The sequence below is a fragment of the Pseudopipra pipra genome, chromosome 16, assembly GCF_036250125.1.
Source record: "Pseudopipra pipra isolate bDixPip1 chromosome 16, bDixPip1.hap1, whole genome shotgun sequence".
In the NCBI taxonomy this organism is placed as follows: domain Eukaryota; kingdom Metazoa; phylum Chordata; class Aves; order Passeriformes; family Pipridae; genus Pseudopipra; species Pseudopipra pipra.
The window spans coordinates 16989912-17006571 of NC_087564.1; the positions used below are offsets into that span (position 1 = coordinate 16989912).

General features: G+C 55.7%; 1 long non-coding RNA gene across 4 annotated transcripts in view; it reads left to right on the plus strand.

Annotated features, from left to right (window-relative positions):
• Positions 1-15628, plus strand: part of LOC135423371 (uncharacterized) — a 55838-nt gene extending 40210 nt beyond the window's left edge. The window contains exons 3-8 of one of the 4 annotated variants that reach the window (XR_010434794.1): positions 5623-6010; positions 10049-10087; positions 10810-10911; positions 12050-13187; positions 13639-13710; positions 14392-15628. This is a non-coding gene — a long non-coding RNA (uncharacterized LOC135423371). Of the gene's footprint in view, positions 1-5087; positions 5155-5622; positions 6011-6106; positions 6209-7044; positions 7394-10048; positions 10088-10809; positions 10912-12049; positions 13188-13638; positions 13711-14391 lie in introns of those variants that run through there. The other 3 variants (XR_010434795.1, XR_010434796.1, XR_010434793.1) reach the window with 3 other exon arrangements.
• The last annotated feature ends 1032 nt before the right edge of the window (positions 15629-16660 follow it).

A 16660-nucleotide genomic window follows, 5' to 3' on the forward strand; every position in this document is an offset into this window, starting at 1 on the left:
CAGTGCAACCCAGTCCTTCCCCAGTTTGCCTAGTCCCATCCCAGTCCCTCCTAAGTGATTCCCAGTCCCTCCCCAGTCCCTTCCCAGTACAATTGAGGGCACTGAAGAGGCCCTCGGGGCACTTGGCGGAACTGGGCTGGGACTGGGATTCTCTGGGGAGGGACTGGAGGCACTGGGATAGGACTGAGAGGCACTGGGGAGGCACTAGGACACACTGGGCCACCACTGGGATGGGACTGGAATCACCAGGGAGGGAATTGGGATGGGCCTGAGGGCAGTGGGAAGGGACTGGGATGGAACTGGGCAAACTGGGGAAGGACTGGGTTGCACTGCAGGAGGACACTTGGGAAGGAATGGGTGCACTGGCTTGCACTGAGAGAAGTGGGAAGGGACTGGGATGAGAATGGGGGCACTGGGGTGAGGCAGGGAGCATCTCCAGTGCCCTCAGTCCCATCCCAGTCCCTCCCTACTACCCCCAGTCCCTCTCCAGTGCCCCTAGTCTCAGCCCAGTGCCCCTAGTCGCACCCAGGGCATCCAACCCCCTTGAAGTGTCCCCAGTCCCATCCCAGTCCGTCCCACTGCCCCCAGTCCCTCACCAATGCGTTGTGCTCCTTTTCCCTGTGCATCCCATTCCCATCCCAGTCACTTCGCAGTCCCTCCCTGCTCCCTCCCCAGTTCCCCCAGTCTTAGCCCAGTGCCACCAGCGCTCCCAGTCCCACCCCAGTGCCCCCACTCTCATCCCAGTCCCTTGCAACTTCTCTCAGTGCAAGCCAGTGCACCCATTCCTTCCCAAGTGTCCTCCTGCAGTGCAACCCAGTCCTTCCCCAGTTCGCCCAGTTCCATCCCAGTCCCTTCCCACTGCCCCCAGTCCCATTCCAATTCCCTCCCCAGTGATCCCAGTCCCATCCCAGTGGTGGCCCAGTGTGCCCTAGTGCCTCCCCAGTGCCTCTCAGTCCTATCCCAGTGCCTCCAGTCCCTCCCCAGAGAATCCCAGTCCCAGCCCAGTGCCCCCAGGGCCTCTCCAGTGCCCTCAGTCCCGGCCCAGTCCCTCCCCAGTACATCTCACTCCTATTCCAGTGCCCCCAGTCCCACGGTTCCCCAGTCCCTCCCCAATGACCCCCAGTCCCATCCCACTGCTCCAAGTCCCCCCCCCCCCGCCCCCCGAAAATCTCAGTCCCACCCCAGTGTCCCCACTCCCAGCCCAAATTCCCCCAATGCCCCCATGCCTCCCCACTGCCCCAGTCCCTCCCAGTGCATGTCAGTCCTTTTCCCCAATGCATCCCACTCCCTCCCTAGAACATCCAAGTCCCATCCCAGTTCCCTCCCCAGTGCCCCTGACCCATCCCCAGCCCTCCCGTGACCTCAGTCCCTCCCCAGGGCATCCCGGTTCTTTCCCCCTGTGCATCCCAGTCCCATCCCAGGCCCACTCCCCAGTCCTGTCACAGTCCTCTTGCAGTCCCTCCCCAGTCCAATCCCAGTCCCCGCAGTGGCTTTCCTGTTGCTCCCAGTCCCTCCCCAGTGCATTCCGCTCCTTTCTCCCATGCATCCCATTCCCATCCCAGTACCATCCCAGTTCCCTTCCCAGCCCCCTCGCAGTCCCTCCCTGCTCCCTCCCCAGTTCCCCCAGTCCTAGCCCAGTGCCACCTGTCCTCCCAGTCCCACCCCAGTGCCCCCACTCTCATCCCAGTCTCTCCCCACTTCCCCCACTGCAACCCACCACCTCCTTTCCCTCCCAAGTGTCCTCCTGTAGTGCAACCCAGTCCTTCCCCAGTTTGCCTAGTCCCATCCCAGTCCCTCCTAAGTGATTCCCAGTCCCTCCCCAGTCCCTTCCCAGTACAACTGCATCCCATCCCAGTCACAGCAGTCCCATCCCAGTGGTCCCAGTCTCTCCCCAGAGATTCTCAGGCCCATCCCAGGCACGCTCTCCAGTCCCCTCCCCAGTCCTCTCACAGTCCCCTCGCAGTCCCTTCCCAGTCCTATCCCAGTCCCTGCAGTCCCTTTCCCAGTGCTCCCAGTCCCATCCCAGTCCCTCCCCAATGATCCCCAGTCCCATCCCAGTGCTCCCAGTCCCCCTCACCCCCCCGAAAATCTCAGTCCCACCCCAGTGTCCCCACTCCCAGCCCAAATCCCCCCAGTGCCCCCAGTCCCTCTCCACTGCCCCCAGTCCCTCCCAGTGCATGCCAGTCCTTTTCCCCAATGCATCCCACTCCCTCCCTCGAACATCCAAGTCTCATCCCAGTTCCCTCCCCAGTGCCCCTGACCCATCCCCAGCCCTCCCGTGACCTCAGTCCCTCCCCAGGGCATCCCGGTTCTTTCCCCCTGTGCATCCCAGTCCTGTCCCAGGCCCACTCCCCAGTGCTGTCACAGTCCTCTTGCAGTCCCTTCCCAGTCCAATCCCAGTCCCTGCAGTGGCTTTCCCGTTGCTCCCAGTCCCTCCCCAGTGCATTCCGCTCCTTTCTCCCATGCATGCCATTCCCATCCCAGTACCATCCCAGTTCCCTTCCCAGCCCCCTCCCTGCTCCCTCCCTGCTCCCTCCCCAGTTCCTCCAGTCCTAGCCCAGTGCCACCTGTCCTCCCAGTCCCACCCCAGTGCCCCGACTCCCATCCCAGTCTCTCCCCACTTCCCCCACTGCAACCCACCACCTCCTTTCCCTCCCAAGTGTCCTCCTGCAGTGCAACCCAGTCCTTCCCCAGTTTGCCTAGTCCCATCCCAGTCCCTCCTAAGTGATTCCCAGTCCCTCCCCAGTCCCTTCCCAGTACAATTGAGGGCACTGAAGAGGCCCTCGGGACACTTGGGGGAACTGGGCTGGGACGGGGATTCTCTGGGGAGGGACTGGAGGCCCTGGGATAGGACTGAGAGGCACTGGGGAGGCACTAGGACACACTGGGCCACCACTGGGATAGGACTGGAATCACCGGGGAGGGAATTGGGATGGGCCTGAGGGCAGTGGGAAGGGACTGGGATGGGACTGGGCAAACTGGGGAAGGACTGGGTTGCACTGCAGGAGGACACTTGGGAAGGAATGGGTGCACTGGCTTGCACTGAGAGAAGTGGGAAGGGACTGGGATGAGAATGGGGGCACTGGGGTGAGGCAGGGAGCATCTCCAGTGCCCTCAGTCCCATCCCAGTCCCTCCCTACTACCCCCAGTCCCTCTCCAGTGCCCCTAGTCTCAGCCCAGTGCCCCTAGTCTCAGCCCAGTGCCCCTAGTCGCACCCAGGGCATCCAACCCCCTTGAAGTGTCCCCAGTCCCATCCCAGTCCCTCCCCACTGCCCCCAGTCCCTCCCCAATGCGTTGTGCTCCTTTTCCCTGTGCATCCCATTCCCATCCCAGTCACTTCGCAGTCCCTCCCTGCTCCCTCCCCAGTTCCCCCAGTCTTAGCCCAGTGCCACCAGTGCTCCCAGTCCCACCCCAGTGCCCCCACTCTCATCCCAGTCCCTTGCAACTTCTCTCAGTGCAAGCCAGCGCACCCATTCCTTCCCAAGTGTCCTCCTGCAGTGCAACCCAGTCCTTCCCCAGTTCGCCCAGTTCCATCCCAGTCCCTTCCCACTGCCCCCAGTCCCATTCCAATTCCCTCCCCAGTGATCCCAGTCCCATCCCAGTGGTGGCCCAGTGTGTCCTAGTGCCTCCCCAGTGCCTCTCAGTCCTATCCCAGTGCCTCCAGTCCCTCCCCAGAGAATCCCAGTCCCAGCCCAGTTCCCCCAAGTGCCCCCAGGGCCTCTCCAGTGCCCTCAGTTCCTCCCCAGTGCATTTCGCTCCTTTCTCCCATGCATGCCATTCCCATCCCAGTACCATCCCAGTTCCCTTCCCAGCCCCCTCGCAGTCCCTCCCTGCTCCCTCCCCAGTTCCCCCAGTCCTAGCCCAGTGCCACCTGTCCTCCCAGTCCCACCCCAGTGTCCCCACTCTCATCCCAGTCTCTCCCCACTTCCCCCACTGCAACCCACCACCTCCTTTCCCTCCCAAGTGTCCTTTTGCAGTGCAACCCAGTCCTTCCCCAGTTTGCCTAGTCCCATCCCAGTCCCTCCTAAGTGATTCCCAGTCCCTCCCCAGTCCCTTCCCAGTACAACTGCATCCCATCCCAGTCACAGCAGTCCCATCCCAGTGGTCCCAGTCCCTCCCCAGAGATTCTCAGGCCCATCCCAGGCACGCTCTCCAGTCCCCTCCCCAGTCCTCTCACAGTCCCCTTGCAGTCCCTTCCCAGTCCTATCCCAGTCCCTGCAGTCCCTTTCCCAGTGCTCCCAGTCCCATCCCAGTCCCTCCCCAATGATCCCCAGTCCCATCCCAGTGCTCCCAGTCCCCCTCACCCCCCCGAAAATCTCAGTCCCACCCCAGTGTCCCCACTCCCCGCCCAAATCCCCCCAGTGCCCCCAGTCCCTCTCCAGCGTCCCCAGTCCCATCCCCATCCCTCCCCACTGCCCCAGTCCCTCCCAGTGCATGCCAGTCCTTTTCCCCGATGCATCCCACTCCCTCCCTAGAACATCCAAGTCCCATCCCAGTTCCCTCCCCAGTGCCCCTGACCCATCCCCAGCCCTCCCGTGACCTCAGTCCCTCCCCAGGGCATCCCGGTTCTTTCCACCTGTGCATCCCAGTCCCATCCCAGGCCCACTCCCCAGTGCTGTCACAGTCCTCTTGCAGTCCCTCCCCAGTCCAATCCCAGTCCCCGCAGTGGCTTTCCCGTTGCTCCCAGTCCCTCCCCAGTGCATTCCGCTCCTTTCTCCCATGCATCCCATTCCCATTCCTGTACCATCCCGGTTCCCTTCCCAGCCCCCTCGAAGTCCCTCCCTGCTCCCTCCCCAGTTCCTCCAGTCCTAGCCCAGTGCCACCAGTGCTCCCAGTACCACCCCAGTGCCCCCACTCTCATCCCAGTCCCTTCCCACTTCTCTCAGTGCAAGCCAGCGCACCCATTCCTTCCCAAGTGTCCTCCTGCAGTGCAACCCAGTCCTTCCCCAGTTTGCCCAGTTCCATCCCAGTCCCTTCCCACTGCCCTCAGGCCCATCCCAATTCCCTTCCCAGTGATCCCTAATTAAGGTGTCTTTTACTCCGTGTTCCCAGGCTCCCTCTTTCCCTTCGGTCTCTGTGGGTGTGCCGGACGCCTCTGGCAGGACTAACCCCGGGGCTTTTATGTCCAACGTGCTGTGCTGTGTGTGCCTGCAGGTAAGAAAAGCTGGGAGTGCAGTCCCTCTGCTTTGATTGCTGTGTCTCTTGGGTAGTGATTTTGGAGGGGAATCCCAGAGCGATTTGGTTTGAAGGGGACCTTCAAAGGCCATCCTGCCTTCCGTGGGCAGGGACACCTTCCCCTCTCATCCTCAGCTGGATGCTCCCAGTCCCATCCAGCCTGGCCTGGAACACTTGCAGGGATGGGGCAGGCTCAGCTTCCCTGTGCAGTGTGCTCTAATATCTCTCCCCTGTCATCAGGAAAAATGTTGTCAGCGTGTTTTGTTCAACGATGGTAAGCAGGGCCCGGGTGAAAATGGCTTTCTGTTAGGTGCAGAGGGAAATAATTCTCCTTTGAAGTCAAATGTATTCAGATTTGCACGAGTCTTGTCTGCCTTCTGTTTGAATTGCTTCCTATTCTAGGCAGTTGTTTTAAATTAAACTTTTATTTTGTGTCTCCCCCTTCAGCATCCTGTCCAAGACAAAGCTACCTTTCTTTCCTCGTGGGAATGGACTGGCCGGGCTTTGGCAATCTGGCCCCTCGAAAGTCTTAAGTGACCTCTTCCAGCAGGGGAAGACTGAAGCAAGGGGTGCCAGAAAGAACTGGAGTTTCTGGAGAATAAAAGCTGGAAGCGTGCCCCCGAAAATCCCCCCGGGTGGTCAGTGGTCTGACTTGCACGGACCGGTGGCCTTGGCCAGGAGCGGTCCTGCGGGAAGTGCCTTTGCCCAGCCTGTAATTTTAATTTCCATTGGTTGCTTGGCAAAGCCCCTTAGTGCCTGGCAGGAGCAGAGCGGGCTTCCAGGGAGGTATTCAGCTGGTCAGCGTCAGGAACCATCCTAACTGAGGCCTCGGTGAGTGCTTTTTGTATGACTGGACAGTGAAGCTGTGTGAATGACCTGGCTAGTGCTCGGTGTACTCCTAATTAAAGTGTGTTTTACTCTGTGTTTCCAGGCTTTCTCTTTCCCTTCGGTCTCTGTGGGTGTGCCGGACACCTCTGGCAGGACTAACCCTGTGGCTTTTATGTCCAACGTGCTGTGCTGTGTGTGCCTGCAGGTAAGAAAAGCTGGGAGTGCAGTCCCTCTGCTTTGATTGCTGTGTCTCTTGGGTAGCGATTTTGGAGGGGAATCCCAGAGCGATTTGGTTTGAAGGGGACCTTCAAAGGCCAGCCTGCCTTCCGTGGGCAGGGACACCTTCCGCTCTCATCCCTGGCTGGATGCTCCCAGTCCCATCCAGCCTGGCCTGGAACACGTGCAGGGATGGGGCAGGCTCAGCTTCCCTGTGCAGTGTGCTCTAATATCTCTCCACTGGCATCCTGAAAAATGTTGTCACCGTGTTTTGTTGGCCGACGGTAAGCAGGACCTGGGTGAAAAGGACATTCTCTGAGGTGCTGGGAGAAGGAGGACTCGTGCGGGCACCTCCAGAGACAGCGGGAACGGGAGCGTGCTGCGGAGAAGGAAAATTCCAGGGGGTGGGTGCCAAGAAATTTGTCCTTCCCTTGCCCTGTGCTCTGCACTTAGCAATGGGTCAAGTGCAGAAGTTTCCTGGGGACCCTGGGAAATGATGCCGGGTCTGCTAAGAAAAGTGGGGCCAAGGGAGCAGGACCTGGGTCTGCGAGCGTGGGAGAAACAAGGGCCAGGTCATCCTCTGCTTCCAGGAGGGAGGGCAGCAGGAAAGGCCACGGACTAAAGCACTGAAGTGCCGTTCCCCAGGGAGCCCCTGCCCAGCACTGAACTTGCTTGTGCACTTGCTGTCCCTTTGCCAGCGGAGCCGAAGCGTCGGGTGCGGGTGCCGGGGGGATGGAGCTGCCAAGGACAAACTGGGAGGGTGTTTGCGAAGGAAGGGGGTAGAAGGAGCTCTTGATGTGCTTTTTTTACTTCTTCATCCCACAGAATTGCCACGAGAGGAAATACTTCAGAGGGGCTTCCCTCCAGCTAAGCCCTGAATATGCCAGGAGGTTTCAGCCGGGAGGAAAGGAGCTGTGGAAGAAAAGCAGCCTAAAAATAGCCAGCGGGGATCATCAGGTTTTCCAGCCAAGAAGAACAAGGAGAGAGATGAGGGAATCGGGTTCCAATTCCTAATGATTTGGTGGGTGCAGGAATGATTTCTGTGTGTTTTCCAGTCCCTTTTGATTCCTGAGATGATTTTAAAATGATGGCTTTAGCAATCAACTAAATCGGAGATGTTGTTTTTGAGAGGAAATGATGCCAAATAAATGCAGAGTTTTGGGTCAGTTTTTGGGATGATTTGAGTCAGTTTTTGGGGTCAGTTTGGGGTCATTGTTTGGGGTGATTTGGGTCAGTTTTGGGTCAGCTTTTGGGGTGATTGGGGTCAGTTTTGGGTCAGCTTTTGGGATGATTTGGGTCAGGTTTTGGGGTCAGTTTTGGGTCAGCTTTTGGGGTGATTTGGGTCGGTTTGAGGTCAATTTTTGGGGAGCACTGGGTGTTACTGGTGGTTGTTGGGGAGCACTGGGTGTTTACTGGGGAGCACTGGGGAGCACTGGGTGTTACTGGGGGTTGTTGGGGAGCACTGGGTGTTTACTGGGGAGCACTGGGGAGCACTGGGTGTTACTGGAGTTTGTTGGGGAGCACTGGGTGTTTACTGGGGAGCACTGGGTGTTACTGGGGGTTGTTGAGGAGCACTGGGTGTTACTGGGGTGCACTGGGGAGCACCGGGTGTTACTGAGGGTTGTTGGGGAGCACTGGGTGTTACTGGGGAGCACTGGGAGAGCAAATTAAAAATAAAGGGAATAAAAAATAACCAAAATAAAAAAGGAAATATAAAATAGAAAAGAAAATAAAAAAAAAAGGCAAAAAACCTAAAAAGGAAATAAAATGAAAATGAAATAAAAGAGAAAAAAAAAAAAAGAAAAAAAGAAACCCCTTCTTGGGCACCCCGTTTCCTCTCCTCCCCCCCCCCCGAACCGTAAATTGCGGGGTCATCACCCCTCAAATGTGAGAAGGGGACCCCAAAATGTGGGTGAGGGAACCCCAGGGAGCCGAAAAAGTGGAGGGGGAGCCGCAGTAAGAAAGCGAAGCCGGGCGGTCGGGCGGCGGGGTGGGGGGGGGAGCCAAGGTGGCGACGCCGGCGCGTGCGCAGTCGTTGGAAAGACGCCGGCGATCACGTGGTAACTGAGGGCAGCCAGGAGAGGGACCGGCGACGCATGCGCGGTGGCTCTCGTGCCGGTGCAGCGCTCCCTGGTCGAGTTAAGGGCCGGTTCCGGCGGCAGGGCGGGACTCGCGGTCTCCCGTCCCTCCCGGGGTGTGTGTGGGGGGAATAACATGAAGATTTTTCGGGGTGAAAGCGCAGAAATTAGCGAGGAGGGACGCTAATTTGGGTAAACCCGGTCCCCGGAAGTAGAGAGCGACCGGAAGTCCTCCAAAGCCCCGGCCCGGAAGTCCGCCAAGCCCACAGTAAAGATGGCGCCGCCAGGACCGGAACGACCACACTAAAGATGGCGGCCCCGGCCCGGAAGTCCGCCAAGCCCACAGTAAAGATGGCGCCACCAGGACCGGAACGACCACACTAAAGATGGCGGCCCCGGCCCGGAAGTCCGCCCCGAGGCCACACTCAAGATGGCGCCGCCAAAACCGGAACTTAGCCGAGGCCACTCTAAAGATGGCGGCGAGAGGCCCCCTCGCTTTAGAGAGGCGTTTATCCTGTTGCCTGACCTCCGCCGCCACCCGGACCCCCGCCCCGCGCCCGCAGCGCCGTCTCGCCGCGCCGCTTCCCGCTGTGGGGACAAGGCGGGGCGCTCGGCGGCGCCGGGCGCGGGCGGCAGGTTCGTGGGCGGCGGCAGCAGGCACCGGCGACGGCAGCCCCCTCTCGGCGCCGCGGAGCGCGGCGGTCGCCGCGAGAAGCCCAGGCACCGCCCCCCTTCCGCTCCGCTCCGCTCCCGCTCCCGCCCCCGTCCCCGCCCCGCTCGGTCCCGCCGTGGCCTGGAGATGCTGTCGGGGCTGCGCCGCCGCCTTCCCCCCCTGGAAGCGACCCACGGCGGCAGATCCGACGGAGATCGTCCCCGGGGTAACCTGGGCGCTGTGGGGGGGCGCGGCGGTGGGGGGGCGCGGCGGGGGGGCGCGGCCGCTCTTCTGCCTCTCCCGCGGCCATCGGCGACCGCAGGCAGGGGAAGCGACAGGCAAGTTTCTCGCCTCTGCGGAGAAACTTGCACCTGCGTGCCGCCGCAGGGCCGGGTTCGGATGTGCCCTGGCATTGCGCCCCCCCCCTCCCCCGCGGGGAGGGTCTGCGCTGCCTCGGGGCCCCTGTCTGTGCTGCCGGGAGAGAGAAATCCTTTGGGAAGCTGGGCTGGAAACAGCAACTCTGTGAATTGCTCAGCTTTTCCTAGGCAAGGGCAGGTTTTAGGGAACAAAGGCCCGTACTCGCGAAAGGCGCCGCGGGTCTCGCCAAGGGGTGGGGGGGGGCGCGCGGCTGCGGCGCCGCGCGCGGCTGCAGTGCCGCTCCCGGCCGTGTCCGCCAGGCGGCGACTGTGAGGCCCGGCCCGGCGCTCGGGGGCGCTCTCGCAAGCGACGCCCCCGGGAAAGCGGCGGGGTTTGGGCGCTGCCGGCCTTCCCCCGGAGCGCCCGGGCTGGCCCGGCGCCTGGCAAAACCTCTGAGGGAAAAGGCAAGCAACAGCTGCGCTTGTTCTGCCGTTTCTTTAGCCAGGGACTGGAACACAGACAAAATCAAGGGGCTCTTTGACCTGTGCAGGCTCCGAGCATTTTTCAGCCTTCCCTAGCAGGGCATTCTCACCCTCTGAAAAGCTGAAAGGCTTTAACAGCTGGAGACGCGCCTGCAGCTGTGCAGATTAATGTAGTTTCTTTGAGGAAACAAAGGGGAAGTTTTCCTGTTGTTTTCCTGTTGTGAGCCTAAATACCGAGTCTACTCTGCTTTTTCAATCAGGTGACGAAGCTTATGGAAAAAAAGACCAAAGGCCTCGAGGTGAGTACATTCTACCGAGTTCTGCTTTTCTGGGATCGGTTTGGGAAAATCACGTGAAATTCTAAAAAGCTTCTCTCCGTGTTTTCTAGTTGTTTTTTCAGCCTTGGTCTAAGTTTCCTGTAGAAAAGGGCATAGAATTATTAGAACAGACAAACTAGACCTTCTCGGGAGAGATGGAAGAAAAGGCTGCTGATTGCAGTTCTGCTTTTCTTGTCTTCCCTTCGACTGTCATTTTCTCTCCCCTGCTGTTCAAATAGGCAGCAATTAATTGCTCTGCTGAAGAGTTTGCTGTGCTAAGTGTCTGTCAAATTGACGCCTTCAACTCAAGACAGCACCTGCTCCTTAGTTACAAAAAGTTCCTCCCAGGAAATTTCCAGGCGTGCCCATAAATCTCCTCGCTGTTTGTTTGGGAGAACAGGGTTTTCTCGTCTGTAACAGAATAGTCGTGGCATTTGCTATTGAATGCTGGTGGCAATCTAGTCAGAAGAGGACCCCGTGCTTCACTAATTTTGCCTTTTTGTTGTTGGGGGTGACTTCTTCCCAGGGATGTTCTTCTTGATCCCCTGGGGCAAAGGGAGGTGTCAGCGTCAGGAGCCATCCTAACTGGGGCCCTGGTAGGTCAGTGCTTTTTGTGTGACTGGACGGTGAAGCTGTCTGTGGGAATGACCTGGCTAGTGCTCAGTGTAGTCCTAATTAAGGTGTCTTTTACTCCGTGTTCCCAGGCTCCCTGTTTTCCTTCGGTCGCCGTGGGTGTGCCGGCCGCCTCTGGCAGGACTAACCCTGTGGCTTTTATGTCCAACGTGCTGTGCTGTGTGTGCCTGCAGGTAAGAAAAGCTGGGAGTGCAGTCCCTCTGCTTTGATTGCTGTGTCTCTTGGGTAGTGATTTTGGAAGCGGCGCCCGCGCAGAGCGAGGCGTTGGCCGGGCCGGCGCCTGAAGCGCTCGGGGCCGCCGGGCAGGGCAGTGCCCGGCTGGTGGGTGCCTCGCAGAGAGAAGAGCCTGGCCCTGGGAAGGCAGGAGCCTGGTCTCGAGCTGCTCTGGACCGCTGTGGGGATGAGTTTGAAGTTTTGGGATCGCTTGTTTCTGTCCCTACCTTCCCACTGAAAACAATAACTTAAGAAGTTCTCCTCTGGACTGGTCCAGAGAAATTGTGGAGTCTCCATCCCTGGAGATGCTTAAAACACTTTTGCTCAGGCAAAGTTGTGAGCAACCTCTTCTGCCTAATCCCGCTTTTTGAGCAGGAGAGACTGGACTAGATGATCTCCAGAGGTATTGTCCAACCCCCACCATTCTGTCCTTCTGTAAAGGGGCTTTGCACTGCCCTTTGGAACTGTAATCTGTTGATGACCTGTGTTGAGGTCACGCTGCAGCTTGTTACACTGCAGCTTGTCACACTGAATGGCAGCCTGAATAATTTAATATTGAACTGTGATTAATCACAAGATGAAAGCTCAGATAGGCTGGTAAGAGGCAGTGTTCTTTGCTGCAGCATTTCCCACCTGAGGTAATTTTCCTTGTTCTGAAAGTGTCAAGTACAGTTGGGCAATGTACTGCATAGGAAGAAGGGAAAGAATCTCCAAAGCAAATAAATGAACAAAAAAACCCTTTATATTTGCTTGTGCAAGAAGAAGATTGTTATTCCACTCAACCAGGTTTTGAGAGGACAAATTAATTGTTTCTCTGACAACAGTATACACTGGAGGCTGTTAATGATCCCATAGTCTGTGCTAAAGGTTTTAGCTGATTGTGTTTGTCATCAGCTTTTACTAAAGAAAAAGCAAGCCTTCTCGGCTGTGTGGATATTACAGGAACGAAATGATTCCATTCATGTAGATAATGATAACAGAGCCAAACCAAAACTATTGTGAGTGTCCTATGTGGAACAATATACAGAATTTCAAAAGGGATTGTAGTGGTCCCATATACAGAACTAACATACTTCCTGTTCCTTATTTGCTGATCAGGTCATGTTTATCTGCCTGTCAGGACTGTTGGAGCACTGGATGGAGAGCAGGTCATATGAGGAGGATTACGGAGTAAAAGGCAGCTTGTACTGAAGTGCAGGGAAAGTATAAATATTTATATATATTGGCACAGCGCCTGGCCTTAATGCTTAAAATCCTTTGGAGAGCTGTCTGCATATTTACTGTATTAATGATCAAATGCAAGGCTGTGTTGGGAAAGGTCTTCCATTTGGAAGTCAGTAGTTGAGACTGTCTTGCCTATGAAAAAGAGGGAGAATTTTCGTTAGAGGGTGTAGGATTCTGGCTGGTAATAGTCTTAATTCAAGGTATTTTTAGAGAATTGATTTAATACAAGCAGAACAAATGGCCAGAAGTGTAATGAGAGACAAGTTGAAATTAGAAAGTAGATGTGCATTTTGAATGTATTGTCATAGCAACTGATTAAATTCTCCCTCTCTTGCTGTTCTGGGGACCTTTTAAATGTGCTTTGGCTAAATAAAAAGTATTAGACTATTTCAGAGCCAAAAGGTCAGTTCTTGTTGTCTCTTTTGCACTTTAATTCTAGTACACTGATACTTGCTAACCACGTATAACCCTAGATGCAGAATGAGAACTTGGGTTATTAACAATAAACAAGTAAACAGCAGAAAGACTTGACCTTTCTTTTGAATTGCCCTACAGTGTTACAAAATACCAAACAAACCTCCTTCCCCAAAGAAACGCCCCCCAAAATGCCCCAACAACTCACCAAACACAAAATCACCGACAACCAAAAAGCAGAAGTAACAAACATGAACAGCAAGTGGAGGAAGAGTTTGAAAGCGGGCTGGACAGAAGCAGAAGTGTTACTGCCCACTCTTAGGCCACTGTGCTGATTAAATGGGTGTTGTTAGGTTTAGATTAGTAGTTCGTTGTTGTTGGGTTTTTCGGTGGTGTTGATTTTTTTTGTTGTCGTTGTGGGGGATTGTTTGTTTGTTTGTTTTTATTTTGGTTTTTTTTCTGTATTAAAAATCTGGCTCAGTTACTCTCTAGTTCTGGTGTGTTCTCTTTTCCAGGTGGTTGGTGTTTCTGCAGTGTTTGGCACAGGACTGGGGGAGATTTTTACCCAGCTTTCTAAAGCTGTAGATGAGTAGGAGAGGTAAGGGGATAACTTCTGGTCCGCGACCCAGTGACCACTTCCTGAAGGTCCTGATTCATGAGTCTGCTCCTTTGATTTGAAGGAGTGCACAGTTGCCATAGCCAAGGTAGCTTAGGGTGTCCAGTATCAGCATAAAAAGCAGCAGTAAAAAGGAACTATTCAGAGATGAATTTTTGTGCTGTTCCGTGAAAAAGTAAAAGCTATCTGTGCCAGCAAGTCTGTGAAGTAATTTTTTTCTTGTAGTTCCATACCAAGTTTTGAATTGTTGCTGTTTTAATGAAGTATGTTCATTGATTTTGCATCCATTGGTTTCAGAATCCAAATCTGGGGAAAAAAGTACTGTCTTTCTGAAATGTCTCTCAAACATGAAAGCCTAGAGAAAACTTTTTTTTGTGAGTAAAAAGAAGCCTCCAGGATGATCCTTATGCAATACAAATCATGTGTTTTTCAGACTGAATGCACTCCCTTTATTCACCTTTTCAGAGAGTATCGGCCAGAATACGAGCGCCTGAGAAAAACACTGGTAAGTGTTTTTAGCTGTTTTACACCTGAACAGTGTATCTTGGGTCACTTTTGTGCACACAATTGCCTTTATGTTGAGAGGGTCTAACATTTCATTTACTAGTCGTACTCACTGTGGGAAAACTCCTGTCCTGAAGGAGTCCACCATTTGCCTTTTTTTTCCTAGATGTGGTGGAGCATATCTTTACAAAACTAAAGATTTTGTAAAACAGATGTTGCTCACTGGTTTAGTACTAGTATTTGAGCTAATTGTGTGAAAATGATTGGGAAATAAGATTGTGTCTTCCATTCAGATGGACAGAGAGTTCTTAAAAATAAATTTCCAAAGGGATTTGTTGAGACTATCCCTGTATCTTCCTGCACCAGTGAAGAGTACTAGTTTGACTTAGTAAGAAAGACTGAATTGCAGTGCCAAAATCAGTAGCTCTGCTCACCTTGAGTTCTGGCTGTCCAAAGGACAGTTCTCTGCAGGCACAGCTACACAGAGTTTGGCTTCCCGGCGCTGCTGAAAACGTCCTAGAATCCCACCTGACTGGAGGTTGCTTTCCATGCTTAGTCAGAAGTTCTGTGTAACCTGAGTTGAAATGTAAGACCTGCGTAGTGACTTCTGCTCTCTGACTGGGGGACAGGCTGCTGGGTTTGGGTGAGGTTTCTCTTCTCCTGATGTTTTAAATGTTCTCAGAATCCACATGTAAATCTTTGTCTACGGGAGAAAGCTCAAAATAAACAAAAGAGAGAGCAGCTGGAACACTTGTGGAAGGACATGGGCAGCGTGTGTGTGCAGGGCAGCACACTGGCAGGTACCTCCCCAGGAAGATAAAGTTTACTGCAGAAGTTTTCTGAAGAGTTTGCCTTGTGAAGTAGTACAGTGCTTCTTTGTCCTCACAGCAGAAATGTGAAAGCAGCTCCATGTTAGAGGAGCAGGGCTTTAGTTCCTGTGGGATTGGTCACACTCAGCTCGTCCTGTGTCAGTCACAGGTTTGGAAGAAACCCCGCTGTGTAGCTAAAGCAGTGGACCTACTAGAAATAATGAAATACTTTAGAAAAGGCGAAACAGTCAGATCAGAATATGAGAAAGCTCTGCTGTTGGCTGCACTGTTCCTTAGATGAGGCGAGTAGGTGCTGATGGAGTCTGTCCTGTGTCTGGGATCCACAAGCAGCTTTCTGTCCCCTTAGAGCAGGTGTTCATTGCTGGGTTTCTGTGCAGACAGAAGTTGTCAGTGCACACGCTCCCTTACCTTTAGCAAGCTGGTTTGTGTACAGCCGTTTCTGTTCCCTTCAAGGACCTGATGCTTCTGCAATGGGTCCCTCTGAGCTAATACTAACATGAGGAACTCTCGATGAAGAGCAAGAAGAGAGGGAGAGTGACGCTGATGGCATTGACCACGAAGGTAAGGGAATGAGGTCTAAAAGCTGCCTCTCAAGAAATCCCCTCTATATTTCATGTCCTGGATGGACTGTAAGGAGAGCCTAGAAAACAAGCAAACATTCAGTCACCTGACGTGTCAGAATCTGTAGCAGAAGCTCAGCTGCAATGGTCAGTGCAGGGATATCACTCTGTAACCTTTGTGAAAGTTCAATTGTAAATTTTCTATTCAAGTAATTAATAGGTGTATAACACACATAAACCAGAGAACTCGTTAGGCTTGGGGCATGCAGTGACCTCTGAACCTGATTGATGCACAGATGTGTCCATCATCTTTTTGGCCTTACAGTTTCTGCCCCTGGCTCTCTTCCCTTTTCCTGTGACTGTGGTCTTGGAGCAATCTTCTAAGTTGTTACAGTGTGATTTTTCTCTTCTATAGCTCACAGACTTAATCTTCATTCTTTCCCTGTTCCACTGATGGGTAGGATCACTTATTTCCTTTGCCCTGTAATGTAGCTGAAGATGGAATAGACTTTCTATGTTGCTTTGGCTATCCTGATTCTAGCTTTTTTTCAGAAACACAAGTAGAACAAGTACTGAAATAGCGCTGAACTTCAGCAGCAGCGGGGACTGCGCAGGAGAAGGAGGGTGGGCAGCGGGCCTGGGGCAGGCAGGGGGATGGGGGTGGGGGCGGGCACTTAAAAGATTTCGGCCAGGGAGCTGATCTCAGCCAGCACCCAGTCGGGGCAGTCTAAGTCCCCGTAGAAGCAGAACTGCTGCGTGGGGAGAGGCGGTCAGAGGCGCACTGCTGCTCTGCGTCCTCCCCGCTCCCCGCCGCCGACTCCCGGCCCACCACGTCGCCGCTGCTCCACGGTCCCCCATGCCGCACAGTCCGCCTTCGCGATCCGGAACCGCCCCGTGTGCCGGTGGGGGGCTCCCCGAGGGGCTCTGCAGGGGCCTTGGGGCCGGGACCCCGGGGGTGCAGCCCGACCAAGGGGCGGGGCAGGGGACGGGGTCCCGGGAGCGGGACCCGGGACGGCCACGGACCCGCGGGAAGGGCGCCTCCGACACGGCCCTAGTCCCTCCTCCTGACCACCCGAGCACCTCCCGCCACCCCGCCGGCTCCAAGCCCCGCCAATCCGGGCCCGAGGCAGAGTCTGGCCCGCCAATCCCGGGCCGCCTTTCTCGGCGCCGTCCAATCACAGCCCGCCTTTTCAATCCGGCAGCGGTCCCCCAAGCTCTGCCCGCTCAGCCGCGGCGCGGCCCCTCCGAGCGGCACCGTCCCCCCGTTCCCCTCAGGCGCTGCTGGGACCACGGAAGGGCGGTGGGAGCTCCGCGGTCACGTCCCGTCCGGGAGCTCTCCCAGGAGAAGGAGAGGGAGGCGGGGAGCGGGCGGGAGGGGCTCCGGGAGCGGGGCCTGCGGGACCAGCGGGGTTCTCGGGAACGGGCGGGCGGGGATTGGCTGGGCTGGCACGAGGGGGGCGGGGCCGTGCGGGCCGCGGGCTATAAATAGCGGAGGGGGAAGCGGGGGGGGGCAGTTCGGCGGCGGAGGTGGAAGCGGCGCTGGAGCGGCGGGAGCCGGGAC